The sequence below is a fragment of the Mus pahari genome, chromosome 17 (assembly GCF_900095145.1).
Source record: "Mus pahari chromosome 17, PAHARI_EIJ_v1.1, whole genome shotgun sequence".
Taxonomy (NCBI): Eukaryota; Metazoa; Chordata; class Mammalia; order Rodentia; family Muridae; genus Mus; species Mus pahari.
In genome coordinates, this window is record NC_034606.1 from 32,677,544 (window position 1) to 32,693,372 (window position 15,829).

A 15,829-nucleotide genomic window follows, 5' to 3' on the forward strand; every position below is an offset into this window, starting at 1 on the left:
GACTCTGACCAAGCAAATGGGATGCCTTCAGATCCATCACTTGAATGCTGCACCCTTCTTGAGGGTAGGAGCCTTTCCTGATTTTTAATCACATAAACACTGGTACACCTTGGGAAGGAGGAGTAGGTGACTACCCTCCTCTCTAGAAGAAGATACTGATGTTCAGAGAGGCCCGAGCTGTTACTAAAGTGCCATCATGTTTGCCCAGTGCTATTGGATGTCTAATGGAAAATCCTGTACTCAGAGAGTAAGAATGAAGGTTTGCTGAGAACTCCAACTTGGGTCTGTTTCCAAGACTCAGCCTCCTTCACCCCTACCCTTTCCTTTTCTGTAACACTAACCTCATACTCCCTGGCAGCCGTGATGAAGTACGGCTCCTGCCTCTTCTAACTTTCTCTTCTTAAGTTGGTCCTCTAAGCACCTTTTGATTCCTGCAGCATTTTAAAAAGTATTTTTGGCACAAAAAGTAGTGCCCCCACCTACGCTTTGCTAAGAGGAGTTGACACAATTGGAGAAGACCCAGGAAGCTCTTTTTGATTGTTACCTTTAAGTAATTCACTCCAGGAACCTCAATTTGACAGGACTCTCTGTGACATAAAATCTAATACTATTTTTATGCCTTTTAATCTATATTTTAACAGAATCCTTGTGTGAGGTTCCAGGCCTTGGATTTACAGAAGCAGGTCAGTGAGCATATGAGGGAAGACGTGACGCATCTTATCAAAGGCTCAGGAACCCTCCCACTCAGGGTCATTTTCAACCCCCTGCTTTCCCTGGTGCTGCCTTTTCTGATGGCCACTGCAGGACTCCCTGGACCCATAGGGAAGTCCACAAGGAATGCATGTCAGAGAAGGGCCAGGCACATTTTGTTGCTATTTATCTTTGAGATTGTATTTTAATTACCACACTTGTTCCTTCCCTTTTCTCCTCCTTAGCTCTCCCATATACCCACCCCTACTCTCTTCAACTTCATGGCCTCTTATTTGACCTATTGTTACTGCGTGTATAGATGTATACAGATATACATAGATATTCCTATACAACGTGTTCGGTACATGTAATGGTACTTGCATATGTGTTTTCAGGGCTGACAGTTTGGCAGTGGACAAGCAGTTGGTGTGCTCTTCCCTGGTGAGGGTCCACTCTCCCTTCTCCTAGCCTTCCTCGGTTGCCTGTGGTTCTTTGTGTAGGGCTGAGGCCTCTGTGGGCCTTCTCTTACCCACCTTGGCATGCCTTCTGTTGTCTTCCTTGAACAGCTCACATGGGTACTCAGGGTGCTAAGACTGGATGGTATAGTTTCTGATGTTACTAGGAAACACAATTTCATAGCCAAGTCCATGACCCTCTGGCTTTTATGGTCTTTCTACCCTCTCTTTCACAACGTTCCCTAAGCCCTAGGTGTGAGAGTATATTGTACTGTACCCACTGGAACTGGGTTGTACAACTCTGTTTATTCTGTGGTTGAGGTTTTCTGTAATGGTCTCTGTCTGCTTCAGAGAGAAGTTTCTTGATGAGAGGTAAAGACTACACTTACCTGGGGGTGGCTGAGTATAAGGAGAAATGTGTAGATTGTTGTTAGAGATGATGCTAGTTTAGTTTAACCAATTTGTCATGGTAGATTCTCCTCCAATAACCATGTCTTCACCACACTAGCACTAGTGTTTAACTAGGTTTCCAGTACCAGGCATGGTATCCCTCTTACTGAGTAGGTCTTAAGCCCAGTTAGAGAGCAGATGGTTACTGACAAGGTATGTGTGCTAGTGCTATGCCTGTGGGGTTACTGTATTGAGATGGCTCATAGATGTCATAGTTAGGTAGGACCATTGGTTACCTCCTATCAGTGGAAGCCCACTTGGCACCTTTTGGTACCATGAATGCTAGTTATCAGGGAGAGAGAATTAAGGTCAGTTCCAGCACAGTGATCTCTGGACTCTGTTTCTGAAGTGCATGGCCTTGAAAGTGGAGGCATCTGACTTGATGATTCTTAAAAGGTGGGCAGAAGGCTAAACTTGCCACCAGAGAGTAAAGAGGAAGTGATGCACAGATACAGCACACAGGCATGCGTGCCAGTAAATTTCAAGCTCTGAACCCTGTTGTGCTGTTTGAATTAACAGTGTAGGTGAAAGCAGATGGGGTTAAATATAGAAGGATCATCTAAGACCAGACTGTTCAGATTCTTAATATCACTGCAAGGCATTTTTTCCCTTCTTCCCTTTCCTCCTTTTCTTCCTCTCCCTCCTTTCCCCTTCTTTCTTCCCTCCCTCCTTCCCTCCCTCCCTCCCTTCCTTTTTTTTCCTTTTGTACTACCCCTCTTTATCTGAAGGGAAGCTATAAACTGTGAAAATAAGGAAAATAGTCTACTTTCATAGGCAACTAAATAAAAGGGGGTTAAATTAGTCTGCTACATCACTGGACACATTGTTTAAAATAGGAGCTTTCAGAAGATGGCCTTATTGGACATCAGTGGGAGGAGAGTCCCTAGGGCCTGAGGGTATTCAATGCCTCAGTGTAGGGGAATGCCAGTATAGGAGGATGGGAGTGGGTGTGTGTTGTGGGGAGGGGGAGCACCCTCATAGAGGCAGGGAGATAGGGATGGGATAGGGGGTCTCAGAAGGGGAGACCTGGAAAGGGGAAAATACTTGAAATGTAAATAAAGAAAATATCCAAGAAAATAGAAGAACTTTTCATGTTAGAAAATAAGAAATGAAGAGCAGCTATTTAAGGTCAAGCGAGAACAAACAGGAAATATAGATGTCGCTCCTCTTTTTGCTCAGGAAACCCACAATGGGGCCAGTGGAGTTCCTGGACACCTAATATAGGAGAAGCCACAGTGGCTGGGTTTCTGGAAGCCACATTCAAGAAAGGGGGCAGTGTGAGTGTCAGGATACCTGAGAGGTTGAAGAGCCCCAAACACATGGAAAAGAAGGAACATTGTGGGGGGAGTTCTAGAGCTTGCAGAGGCAGCCTCTGCAGTCTAGCTGAAGGCTGATTGGCACTTGCACTAGAGACAACCACATAAAGCCAAGAAAAACATGCTTTAGGAGGAGTAGATGCTAAAACTCTTGGGGTCACATGGGCCTGGGAACAAATGACATCCCTAACAGTCATTATAGCGGCTCTCAATATACAGGACATCAGGATGGGTGCTCAAAAGAACCTTATCTCATTGAAGAGACACAGTGAATCTGGCCCTGGCTGACAGTGCTTACAGGCAAACCTTGAGAAAATCAGTGTTTTCTCATGTACCTTAACCCAAGAACAGATCTCAAGACCATTAATAGAAACAGAGAAAAAGCAGCAGCCAGTAAGATAAAGTCATCAGTGTCCACACTGTAGCAGAAATGGTTAGATGCTCAAAGGAAAAATAATGATCCACAGTGAGGATTTTAAAAGGGCCAGATACGGAGGCATGCACTTTATTTTTAGCACATAGAACTTGGAGGCAGGATGGTTAACAAGCTGTAAGTCTGCCTAGGCTATATATTAACACAGTTTCAATGAGCCAACTAACCAGCTCCTAAACAAACAAGCACAAACACAAACACAGAGACACAGATTCTACACACACACACACAGACACACACACACACAGACACACACACACACATCAATAAAAAAAAATACATACATGAAATGACAGAGCAAGACAAGAGATTAAGGCAGTTAAAATTTCCTTCCACATCATAAATATAAAATATATATTCCTAGAGACAAAAACTATCAGAGATTGAGAATATGTTGCATGTTACTTAATTGCATAACTGAAGCTATGACAATAGGAATTATGCAAAATGGACTCATGTGGTGGTTCATTCTGATAGTTCCAGCTGTTGGGGATCTGAGGCATTAATTTGAGAACAGCCTGGGCCACATAATGAGTTTCAAACTTGACTTGTTTTCAGGGATATTCTGCCATAAAAACTAAAAAGCTGGTGCATGTGTGCATGCGTGCATGTGTGTGTGTGTGTGTGTGTGTGTGTGTGTGTGTGAAATATAAAATGGAACAGGAAAAAAGATAAAAATATAAAATGAAGAGAGCATCAGAAATCTGTGGGACAATTCCCCAGGGCCTTGTAGAGGTACAGCTGGAAACAGCAGAAAGGAGAAAGAAAAATATTCAAAGATATGTTCCAAAAATTCTTCAGATTTGATGAAAACTACCAAACAAGAAGCTCACGAATCTCTGAGCAGAAAACCTTGAACACCACCATGTGTACAGCATGACTGACTTTCCTAAGACCAGTGACTAAGAGTATTATGAAATATCCAGGGATGCATGCAACAGGCAGGAGAGACAAGGGTGAGGACTACAGGGAACTACTCGTGGCAGCGAATACGAACCGGAAGACTCAGACGCAACATTTTAAAAGTGTTAAAGAACAGGCGAGTCAACCTGAAACCTCACACTGAGAAAAAAAAAAAACAAAAAAAAACCTTTCTAATTGAGGGGGGTGGTGGAGAAAACTCAAAAGAGAGGTTTGTTTAAATGTCTATTTTAGAAGAGCCACTGGGCTGGCAGTGTATTGGCAGGTTGGCAGGACGGGCGGGATATTCCAGTGCAGATGTTGCTGGATCGTGAGAGCTGAATCATGGCAGCTACTGCAGGAACAAGGGAAGGGAAGAGTGTGGTCTGCTGGGGGCTCTCTGCTGAGCCATCGAGCCCCTTTTCCACAGCACAAATCGTATCTTATTTCCCTCTGATTCTCAAGGATGTAAGATAAGCCCGATGGTGGCTTTTTACAACTGTCGTTTCAAGGGATGGTTGAAGACACTTGTCCTAAACCTGACAACCTGACTTTAATCCCTGGGACACACATGGCAGAAGGAGAGAACTGACTCCTGAAAGCTGTTTTTTAACCTCCATGCCTTCATATATATGTATATGCACGCCCATATATAAATATATCACATGCATGTGAATGTGTGCGCACACACATGCATACTATATGTTTAAATATATATTATCTATGTATAATATAGTATATATTTAACATATATTTAAAATTTTTTAAATGTAGTTTCAATTCTATCATCCTTTACTGGTTCTTTTGTTCATATCTCAGTTATACTAGGCACCGGCTTCACTTTGGAATCATACTGTCAGAGGCTCTGTAAGTCACAATTAGTACAACTGACAGGATTAAATTTGACAGGCAACAGTTGGTTTTGAAGATTCATTCCTGCAGTAAAGAAAGAACAAATGAGCTAAGTCTTTTTGCCTAGCCCTTGTGTTTCTCTCCTTGATAGCCTGATTTATCTTTAAACAAATGAATGGAGTTGGACCCCTAGCCTTGGGTTAAAACTAAGCATATTCGTAAATATAAAAATTAGCTTTTACTTTGTAGTAAATAGCTGTAAATGAGATAAGCCTCTACTCTTTAAACAGTAGAAACTTCCAAGATTTAGGTGACACACACAGGAGTGCGGAATTAAAATAATTAAAATCATTTTGGCAACAATTGGAATGATACTTCCCAGACTAAGGTGGCTATTAACCAACTCAGTGACTCATTTGTTCACCAAAAAAAAAAAAAAAAAAAAAAAAAAAAAAATTAAAAAAAAAATACCTAGAAGCAACAGCAGGAATTTGTTGAACCTTAAGGTCTAGATTAATAAAAGAAACCCAAAGCGTACACACACCATAGCTTTCTCTGATTCTTCTAGATTCTTCTAGATAGAATCCACAATGTGAGTCTCTTGATTCTGCTTGATTCTGTCACCTGTATATATATCTTTATCTATAAATATTTATATTTATCAGCCCAGTTCTTCTACTCGCTTTGATTTTCGTGGAGAATTCTCATAGCTGGCAGATGTCCCACCTTTGTGATTCACACACCCAGGTCCTTCCTCCTATCTAGGCTTTACTTTGTTTTGTAATCCCTGTCTGTGTGCTCCCACACTGTAAACTCGATGGCAGAAAGAATCTCCATCACAATAATGCTGATTACCAGCACCTCTTAGAAATCCTGACCATTAGGGCTCAATTTAAAATGATCATACGAGTCCATGCCCTCCTAGAGCCTCAACTTTTATTATAACATGCACAGTACTTGGTGTGCAGTCATCGTTCAAGAACCATTCAAATAGATGTTCTGGATTGAGGCAAGGTTCTTGCGTGTCTATGTGTAAACGGCCCGTGATGTAGCAAGTGAGAAGTCAACACTAAGAGAAAGATTAGCTCCAGCTGGAAGCACAGTAGAAGACTGGGGTATTTAGTACATGGTTAAAGAGGGAGCTCTGGGGAAAACAGATAGCCTGGTGTAGCAGTGTGTCCTGCAGGAAAGTGTGCTTGAAGGACTTGGGAGCAGTTCTGTGCCGTTGCAACACGGGATGTGCGGTGTCTGAGGATGGGGCCAGATGAAAGCTGTGGCTTCTGAAGCTGGATGAGAAAAGTGAGTCTATTTCATCCTTTTCTCTTGTCTGAGTACAGAGGAAAGACAATTACCCTGGGCATGCACATATATTCAGTGTCATTAGATGCATTACAATGCTGTATATATTGCTTAATTTGATATAGCAATGTAATAAGAGACTATACATTATATGGTTTAGATGTGAAATGTTCCCCTATAGGCTTGTATGTTTGAATGCATGGGTCCCAGCTGGTAGTACTGTTCTGGGAAGCTTGTGGAAACACTGGGATATGGGACCTAGGTGGAGGAAGTGAGTTAGGAGAGGGGCTGCATTTTTATAGCTGGGCACCTTGTTTTCTCACATAAGGAGAGTCTCAACTGGACACTCTGACAAGGCTACTTGTTCCTATGTGCCTTTCTCATCATCCTGGGGCTGTATGCACTCAAACTGAGAGCCAAAATAAATCCTTCCTCCCTTAAGATGCTCGATTGTCAGGTATTTAACGACAGGGATGAAAAAAAAAGTGGTTGATAAAATATATTTTTTTGCAGAGGGGGAAACTGAGGCTCTTGAAGCCAAAATAAATTGGTGAAGTTGACCCAGTTAGGCAGTAGTAGTGGCAGGATTTGGACATATCTCAATGAGAGGCGTCATCTGTCTTACACACCAGTCCTATCACACAACAGCACAATACAAAATAGCTGCCCTCTGCACCTCTATCTCTTAATGATATCTGTTTATGGTTCTTATTTGAATGGATAAATAATTTTTATAAAATTATAACTATGTTAGCATTGGTCGTTATTAAATGCTCGGTTAAATAGCACACACATAGAGTCTCCTAATAATTTTTATCTGACTGGGGTGCAATGATTGCCTTGATTTTTATAGTTTCTTTCCTGCTGGCCAAATGCTCGCTATGAGTATTTGCACCTTCTGCTATGTGCCTGTCACCTAAGCTGCTGGCTCTTTTCTGGTCACTAGAAATCAGCCTTCTCACTTCCTCAGCCTGACACAAGATGACAACCCCAGGGCCTTACTAAGGCAACTCTTCCTGAGCAGGATCCTCTGCCTCTCAGATCCTGGGTCCCTTCTTCTAGTTTTTCATTCCATTCCATGCCTCGCCATCACTTTCCTATGAGAGGACACGAAGAAGGTGATTTTAACTTATTTTTTTAATCCTTTTGTTTTTGTTTTGCTTTGGCAAGTCTGAAGCTGTTTTTGATTTTCTTTGGGTGTTGACTGGAAGTTTGTTTCTAGATGGGAAAACACACCGGGGATTGGTCCACCCACTGGTCATTTAATCCTCCCTTTTCTAGGCTTTCCTGTAATTCAAAGTGAGGAAATTAAAAATGCATTCCACAGGCTTCCAGCCACAGTGCAGTCCTATGTTCTCTCACCTATTTCTCCTGCCATAAAGAAATATGAAACTGGAAAAAAAAACCCTACAAGGTTACTGTGTTCAGGCAGTGAGTAACAGGCAATGTATGTCTGCAGTGCTCAGAGAAGGAAGCCTCCTGAAGCGGGTCTCATGATCTATGTTCCAGCACAGAGTTCCTAACTGTGATGCTAAGTTAGACTCCAAGCAGCACAGGTAGCCTGTGTGAGCCAAGAAGATAGCGGAGGTGAAATCCCTAGGCAGATAGCATCTCAGGGCTGGGAAAGGAAGAGGAAGAACCTGAGTAGAAGGGAGGTTCTGCAAGTTGACAGGGAATCACAGAGACTCTGTTGTGGAGGGCTAGCTGCACAGGGGCCAATCCCCCATGCCTGTCACACAGCATCTTGTGTAATGTTGAGAGCAACACAGACACTACAGGTCAGGCAGTGATCAGGGAAGTAAGTGAAGGGCTCAGAACCTTGATGATCTCTGCCAGAGTCGAATGTCTCAGCACTCCACCATCGAGCTGAGGTGTCAGAAAGGCCACTAAGAGAGAGGAACATGTGGCCCATCCTAACCAAAGGTCCATGAGGAGAATAAATTGAAGTTTGTACTCTAAGACATGATTGGGGCTTAGAAAACATATTCAGTTTTCCACAGTCTTGACAGAGTAGTGTGTTTAAAATAATTTTATTGGCACATTTTTATTGTGTATGATGATGGGTTTCATAAAAGCATTTAATTGTATTGTGCACAGTGATTGTGCATAATCTACCCTTTACTTCATTCTTCTGCTAGATTCCTTCTGCATCCCAGACAATCTCTCTCTCTCTCCCAGACAATCTCTCTCTCTCTCTCTCTCTCTCTCTCTCTCTCTCTCTCTCTCTCTCTCCCTCTCCATGTATTTTGTGTATACAAATATTTTAAAATTACTTTGTATCTGTATAAACTCTAAGCTATATAAAAGGAAGAAAAATGATATTAATTTTTATGTTTGCTTTATTTCCCATAATACCACTATCTCTTTTTGCATTCATTTTCCAGAAAATGACATAAATTATTCTTCTTTATTCTGAAGAAGGTACTAAACCAAGGTTTAAAAACAATGATATGAAATAAAAGCTCATATAATGTCTTTTCTACAATGTTCAGCATTAAGTAAATATATGACTAGCCATTGGGCTAAAATATGATCAGATCAGAGGTTGACAGCACTTACTGGTCTTGTAGAGGATCTGAGTTCATTTCCCAGTACCTATGTTGGATGCAACACTAGCTATAGTGGGCTCCAACATCTCTGGTATACCCAAGTACCTGAACTCACATACCCAAACACAGATGCACATACTTGGATATAAGTTAAACATGATGAAAATAAATCTTAAAATATAAATAGACACAAAGAAGATAGGAGATAGGATGTATGGAATAAACAGTTGCCAAATCAGGCAACCATCAAAATAGAATAATACCTAGGGAGCCATACAGTGGCATTACAACTGGGTGGATGAAAACTAGAAATAAGGAAGAGGTTTTAGAGGAAAACAAAGTGGTCCACATAGCAGATATACATAAGGCTACTGCTAAACTTTTATCAGAAACAGCAGAGGCCAGGAGATAACTCCAGTCTTGCAAGTGAGGAAAACAGTAACTAAACTGTGAATCTGTATCCAACAAAGAGTCTGATCAAATGTGGTGAAATACAGATTGATGTCATAAGTAATATGCCATTTTGGTGATACTCTGTGGTCACTACCCAAAATGCTACAGTGAATTCTTCAAGGTGAAATGATAGAAATCTAGATGTGCAAGGGAAATGAAAATTAGCAGAGGTAACAAATACAGAATTATGCCTTAGCTCTTACAATTTTCATGGAAGATAAGTGACTAACATGCAGGTGTATATACAGTTAAAGATAAATGCATGCCAATGAATTTTTTAATGGCCTGAATTTAAAAATATAACCCCAATGAGAAGAACCTTGATGCTTATTATAGAGGGCAACTAATATTAAATCTTCAATAATTTTAGTATCTTAAAAGTAAGAAAGGAAGGGGGCACTATTTTGGATCATAGGATACTGAAAGAAAGGACAACCAAATGCAAGACACTGTCCTCAAATACAAACACATGCAGTCATTTGTTAACACATAGCCTGAGGAGATGATTCACAATGTCTGGTTTGAACATGGACAACACATTAGGCAATCTTACTGCTTCGAAGACAATTCTCAAATATAGCCATTGTACTGTGGGTATGTAGGAAAATAACTCAGATTTTTGGATTAAATATTGCAGCTAGTAGTGGTCACAATCATGATGATTATAACTTACTTTCAAATGCTTTATTAAAAGAGGTAGGGGTGTGTGGTTCAGTGGTACAGAACCTACTTAGCAGGCACAAACCCTAGTCTTGGGAAAACAAAAGGACAAAATATTCAAATGCCTTATTCAAAAGCATATAAATAAAATGCAACGTTCTAGTAATTTCTGGGTGGCTCTGGAGAGCTCCAGTCTCATTTCTCATCAGCAAAGGACTTGGCAGTCATTCGCAAGACCTGCAGTCATCTGGCTTCTGGGTTCCTCATTACTAAACTCAGCTTTAGAGTAGAGAATTCGTCTTCCCCAGAGCACCCTTGCACACGTCGCCCCCGCCCCCCACCCCCAGTATTGCTCCGGGTTTGGAGACATGGTCAGGTTGCCACATAACCCCGGGGATACTTAGCTGTGTCACTTCTACTCTGTGGTTTCGAGACGCTCCTCTTGCACCCCCCCCTGCCCCCCAGCTCAAGTTACCTGGGCAAGAGAACTGTGAATCTAACTGAGGACCTTGTAGGCACTGTGATGGTTCATGTTGGTTGTCAACCTGCCATACAGTGAATCACCAGAAAGACAGTATCAGTGAGGTAATGTCTACATTGACTTGACCTATAGCCATGTCTGTGGGGGATTGCCTTATTGTGAAGGTTTACCCCTCCCCACCCCCTACAGCACTATTTGCTAGATTGAAGGTTCTGACCTGGTTAAGGATAGAGATAACAATCTGAGAACAAGCAACTAAGCCAAGTGTGCTTTCATTCATTTCTTCCCACTCTTCACTATGGATGGGATATGAATATCTGCCTTGACTTCCTCACAGTGATGGACACTAATATAGAATTGGGAACTGAAATAAAACCGCGCTAGTTAGGTTTTTTTTTCTTTTCTTTTTTTTTTTTTTTTTGTCAACATGACACAGGCAAAGGTCATCTGGGAAGAGAGAAACTCAATTGAGAAAATGTCTCCATCAAATTGGCTTTAGGCAAGCCTATGGGATCATTTTCTTGATTACTAATTGATATCGGAGGGCTCAGGCCGTTGTAAGTACTGCCTTCCCTGGGCAAGTAGTTCTAAGCTGTATACAAAAGTTAGGCAGACCCAGTTAATAAGCAGTGTTCTACCTTGGTCTCTGCTTCAATTCCAGACAATTATTTGTTATTATTTCACTTTTTTGATTGATGTTTTAACTGCACATTTAATATAGCTCGGTGTAATATTTTCGTCTTTGCATACATTATGTAGTAAGGGAATCCAACTCCTGTTTATTACCTACTCCCTTTTCTCCTCTCTAGTAGTCTCTATCCTATGCTAAGGTTGCCGCTGTTTAGATCTCACATGTGATGTAAACACACAGTCCTTGTTTCTCTGAGGCTGGCTCATTTCACTTAACAGAATATCTTTGGTTTTCACTCATTTTGCTGGGTCTTACTCTTATTTGTGGCTGTGCACTACCTTAGTGTACAATATGCCACAATTTCTTTCACTACACACCTGGTGATGGGCAGTCAGGCTAATCCCATGGCCTGGATGTTATAGATATTATTATCATAACATGAGTCTGTCGGTGTCTCTTTGGCCTGCTGATTTGAATATATACTAAGAACTCAGAGAGCTGAGTCACGTGGGTCATCATCTGCTTTTCCTGGTCTGAGGCACCTACACACCGTTTGTCATATCTGACCTAATATACATTCCCACCAACCCTGTATGAGAAGTCCATTCACTGCACATGCTGGCTGGACATTTTTCATTTGTTATTTTTATTTGTAGTGACCATGATTCATTCTAACTGAAGTGAGATGATATTGAGTGTATATCAGTAGCACTTCCCCAATAGCTATCAATATTTTAAAATCTGCCCCATGTCTTAGCAATAAATACTTCTCCATAAACATTTTGTGCGGTTCTGTCTACACAATCTTCAACAGAATCTTTGCAACCTGCAGGTAGAAATAAAGATGAGCCCCCAACTCACAAAGGATTGAATTATGAGTGCTTGATTTTAGAACAATGCAAACATGATATACAGAGAGTAGGAACAAAGGGCAGAATCTTGGCCTGTCCCCTGAATATGCAGTGTGATACTCTCACAATGGTGGCCAGTGGCTGTGATCCATGTCTCCCTGACATCTGTGTCACTAGAAGGGAAATAAGTGCTAAGGTGATTTTGGTGCACTGAACACTGGTTTAGCTTGAGGTCATTTCAGCTTACAGTGAGCTTTTTGGGTCATAATCCCATCATAAGTTGAGGAGAAACTGTTTTATTCATGTACGTATCTTAGAAATATCTGGCTTATTTTCTAGGTGCTAATGCTTCTATTAAAAAGGAAAGGTCAAGAAAGAAAGGAGAAGAAAGGGGAGGGGGAAGAACAGGGAGAGAAAATAGGGTGAGGGAGGGGAGAGGGAGAGAGGGAAAGAGGGAGGGAGGGAGGAAGAGAGAGAATGAGAGAGAAAGAAAGAAGCTATGACCCCCATGCTAAGAAAGAACCCTTTCCCCCTGTGCTCGAGGCACTTAACTCTTCACTACACTAGTTTCCGGAAGTATTTTCCTGCCAGGCTCAGTAATTTTGTGTTTTATAGTCTATATTTTTCTTCATCAAATTGTTTTTTTTAAATCTCAAGGGTATGTGTTATGAGCAAGGACTAAATTCAGTCAATAGGCCCTCGGGTCATGAAAGAGGTTATCAAACGAACTGTTCTTCGAACTTCAACTCTGCTGTGAACTTCTCATCTTTTGGTAGTGGAAAAGTGAATAAGAATATGTTGGATTGTGAATGTGTACAATACAATGTGATGCTACACAGCTTCAGGATGGCTGATCTAACTATAGAAGTTCACTGATATATATAAATTTTTGTCATTGTCCCCTTGTCATTCATCATTATCACCGAAGTAGAAAAACCAACCCTTCATGTGCTTCCCAGCTGTCTGGCTTTTGGTGTTCTGAATGCAAGAGACAGAGGTAGAAAGAGGTGGTCATATCAGCTCTTCCTGCTCCCATTTTTACCCCTGCTTCCCCTGTGCCTGGTGTCCCTGTTATTTAACAGTTCTTGGCATCTATTTGTCTGGACTAGAATGGTACAATTTTACTAGGGTGCAGGCATGCAGACACTTGGGTGGTTCCTTGTGGTGTGGTCGGGGCTCAGGCAAGCACTGAGTGGATGCTTCTCATTTCTGGATGCTCTTAGACCTACAGCCCATTCCCTGGCTTGCTTTGATCTTACGGCTGTCTTCATGAATAGAATCGGATACTGCCTACGAGGTGTCTTCTTTGGAACATTTTGACTCATTTCTTAGTACCCTGAAATCATAGAAGGAAGTAAAATCTGCAAGCATCCTGGCATGATGCTGGGGTGCGGAGCACTGATGATAAAGGGGTGTAGTTCCTTTTTATCCCTCCTTCCCCCTTTCCTCCTTCTCTGCTCCCCCTTTCCTCCTCCTCTCTGTACCTCCTCCCCAGCTTTATGCAAGCATGTACTTCAATCTTCTCAGGCTGCTTTGGAGACTGCCCTTTGCAATTACAGCAGTACGGTGTGTAATGTCTGTGGCAAATTTATCCCCTCTCATATTTCTTGTAAGTGTTACTGATGCAGAATGAATATCTCAGATGGTTCAGAAGCAAATAAATGAGATGTAAAACCTGCCTATAATAAGCCTGCAACGGGAGGCACACACGGTTCTTATCTTCGTCTTAAACTACTTGGCTAATTAGAAGCCAGTCCTGGGATATGACAGTCCACCTTTTTCTTAGATAACACGAGTTTCCTCCTAAACTGGACTAGTCCAGAGCTGAAAGGAATGATATATGATGCAAAGTCCTGATCCCTGTCCATGGCCTCCTTCCACCCCAGGATGCTTCAGGAGCAGGAAACAGAGCAGATGCAGTCACTCCAGGTAGAGGAGAAAGTTGGGATCCAGGAACTAGAATTGACATTTTCACAGTCAAACCAACAAGGGGTCAGAGTCTAGGTCCCCCCCCCCAAACCAACCTATCTTTCAGTTGCAATAAATGACCAAGTCTTATCCAGCCCATTTCTTCTGTCTCCTCCTGCATGTACTTGCCCTTAGTACTCAGTGGTTGGTTTGGTATTTCTCTTTTTTAGTAAATTCATTCAGCAAATATTTACAGTGCTGGAGTGAGTGTGGATAACAGTGGCACTGATAAATGTAATTCTGTCTCTATCCTTTCATTTCTCGCTAGCAACAGAAGACTAACCTTGATCAGAACTTCTCCATTCTAGGTTGGTGGCTAGACACAGGGCAATCTGAAAGTACCAGAGAAAAATGGAGTCTCTGTTTTCTGGAAGCTTCCAATGTGTGGCTGGAACTGAGTTTTAGGAAGAGAAGGAGACAAAAATGGCCTGGTCCAGGTAACAGGGTACCCATGTGTGGTGGTGGAATTGGGATTCAAAGTCAAGTCTAAGTTGACAAGTTTCAAGGACAAGCTTTTTCCTTTGGACCACATAGCCTCCCGGCTTGTACGCCAGATTGGGGCACAGATGGTTTTCTATAAAACAAGATAGAGCCAGGATGGGGCATTTCAAACCCAAAGCCCCTCACCTACATTCTAAAAGCTCAGTGCTATTTTATCCTCCCTATGACATCATGGGATTGTTTATGATGTCATCCAGGCTCAAAGTACAACCATAATATCTTTGCTTGCCAATTTGTTCCTTTTTTATTTTCCAGGAGACAATGCTTGGCCAGAGACCAGGGACATGGCATTTGTAAGCACACAACTTTGTTGGGATCATGCCCCGCCCCATCTGGTAGAAACCCTTTCTCGTAACTACCAATGTCTTCCTAGTAGTTATACATGGGGGCACCACCACTTTTTGCTCACATCTTATTGTTGGTTGAGTATGAAAGGTGCCTGCCATCCCTGTAGGCTCATGTGTCTGAACATTTGATTCTAGTTGGTGGCACTGTGTGGGAATATTGTGGAACCTTTAGGAAGTAAAGGACGTCACTGTGGGTGGGTTTTGAGGTTTTAGTCTTAGACTCACTTCCTGTTCCATCCCTTTGCTTCCTGTATATGGGTGAAAAGTGATGATGTTGCCTCCTGCTCCTGCTCTATGCTATACCTGTATTCCCCCTGGGACTATAAGCCAAAACAAACTTTCTTTTTCAAACTTGCCTTTTGTCAGGGTATTCTATCACAGCAACAGAAAAGCCACTAATATACACCTGACCAGGTAACATAGGGTCCTTCTCCATGTTCTCTGATGGTTTCCCACTGCACTAACACTTATCTCTAAGCTGAGCTCAGAGTGTTGAAGAGAACTTCCTAAGGCCACATCTTATCAAGGTGAAATCAAGATGCAATTATGAGTTCAGTTGACCCCCCAGCATTCTGTATGTTGGGAATAAGGAGGGCATTTACATTGGAGCAGTCAAATCATTTCACCAGCGTCGTGTCGAGCCCTGAAGAAAACAAAGCAAGCTCTGTAAAGAAAAATGTCTCCAAGATTTCAGAAGGACCAGAGTAAACACTCTAGATCCTGTCCCCAAATCCTGCAGGCTTAAAAATACATGGGAATGAACTGGCTCAGAATCAGATCATATGCCCATGTTTTTAAGGCTTTATTTGACGACGTGATAGTGTGATTTTAGAGCATCATACCAACATCTGCTTGGCTCTTGTGGGGTTCCATGTCACATGATGCATGGTGTCATTTCCAGAGTACATATGACAGAATAGGTTCTTCTGTGTGGAGGAACGGAGAGAGAGAGAGAGAGAGAGAGAGAGAGAGAGAGAGAGAGAGAGAGAGAGA